Here is a 2,046-nt window from a genome sequence, read left to right on the forward strand (position 1 = left end):
GACCCTTGTGTCATTACTCCACTCCGGCCCGAACCCAACTGAGCCCAACCTACTCCGCGTGTAATTTGATCAGACCTGGCCCAGTTATGGTAACAAGATAAGATTATAGGATCGGCCCACACCACTTGAGCCCATTCTGCTTGTTGTTGATTAATCATAACATCTACAACATGGATCACTCAAGCCCATGACATACTTTGCTTAGCTTCACTTTGTGCATGTTTGGATCTCGGCCCAGTCCTTGTACATCTCATGACCGGCCCATTTCATTTGTTGTTTGGCAATATAGTCAAGAGGCTACGTAACCTCTCTACAATTATCACATTATCACAACATCAAGTTACAACAAACCCTACCCTCTTTCATCTTTTACGTACGGCTGTGGACACCCCCCCCCCTCGAAACATCATACATCAGATCGAGTTGATTGGTTAGTAAATTCTCATGTTTAAGTTGCATTTATAATCTTGTTTATGTGATGTGCATGATATAGAATTGTGATATTAGGGTTATGCTGAATATCGTATTAAACTTTCTGTTGGATTTAATCAAGTATTATGATGATTGACTTGTATGTTAGTGTGTATTCAAACCCATGTTTCGATTTGTTATTATTAGATTAGGTGACAAAAACTAGTTGTTAATGATTTAATGGGCTTTAGCGTTGGGTTGATGATCGTGTGGGTTAATTGTTTGCATGATAACAGGTCCTCGATGAATATAAGATTCATGTAATGTCAACTGATTTCGTAGTGTGTTTAGGGACTCTTGCACACCTTAAATAACCTACTTGACTACATTGATGATTAGAGTAGTAATAGTTAATGAAGATTAGAGATGGAATTATAACAAGAAATAGTTTTGCAAATCTAATATGGTATAAATTGAATTGGATTGTATGCATGATTAAATAAAAAGGAATGACATGTGATGTAATATTGATTTTGATTAAATAAATTACTGATGATATTTTATGTTGAATATGATTATATGAAATAGTGATATATGAGTTACTGTTTTGGGTAATTAGAGGAACTATTAGTTGGGTTAGAAATTGCTATGATCATAAAATTCGTATGAGTGACAGGTATGACTTTGGTTTCATATTAATCATAACTAGGGGTTTTGCGTTAGAGGGTAAAGTGAATGGGACTTGGAATACGTTAATGTAATTGGGCTTCTCACTACATTCGAACCAAACTAAACATTCAGCCCACTCCATCGGAGAATGGGCTGCATCTTACGGATATTAGGTTTGGGCTGTGACTTGGAGTCGAGTCCATTATGGAAAAGTATACTAATTTCGTGTATGATTGTGTTAGATATTTAAATGATAAGTCGTAGTTGAACCTATAACACATTGTACATGATTTATGGTAATTTTCGTGCGTGACAACGTGATCAACTTGGATGCAAACTGATTGTTGTATACATGTGAACATCATATGCTTAAACTAAATAAGTGTGATCAAGTAGCTGGTCTTACTGAGCAAACCAAGGTGAGTTCATCTCTTGAGCATGCGTCCCGGTGGTTGGGACAGTTAGTGGGTATCCCGGGGAGGGATAAGTCTTTTGGGTAAAAACGGGAATGTTGGATAATATACTCATCCTATCACCTTTAAAGTCCCTCCGTGTTGTTTGGTTACCGGGGAGGTAACATGGTATTAGTTGATAGCGCTACTTAGGTTTGGCAACCTCACCCCATACCTGGGAGGACGGGTGTTGAACTAATGACCTAGTCATGACCAATGCTTTGATAGAAGCATTGGAGAAAGGGCAAAATAATCAGAAGCCGTCTTGTATTCGGGGTATTATCAACATTACTTTCGGATTTAAATTCAATGGATTAACTAAACACTTGGTAACCAACGTTTTCGTAAAATTATGAACTCATCAGCGTTGTCTGATACACTTGTTGCATGCTCGCAGGTCGTTAGATACCTTGGATTTGGGAACTTGCTGTCTGGAGTAGCTGGAGTGGTCATAGGTCGACTGAAGGGATTCATGTGATTGATTTCTTGATACTATACATTGGTTTTGAAACTG

Source organism: Helianthus annuus, chromosome 5, assembly GCF_002127325.2.
Source record: "Helianthus annuus cultivar XRQ/B chromosome 5, HanXRQr2.0-SUNRISE, whole genome shotgun sequence".
In the NCBI taxonomy this organism is placed as follows: domain Eukaryota; kingdom Viridiplantae; phylum Streptophyta; class Magnoliopsida; order Asterales; family Asteraceae; genus Helianthus; species Helianthus annuus.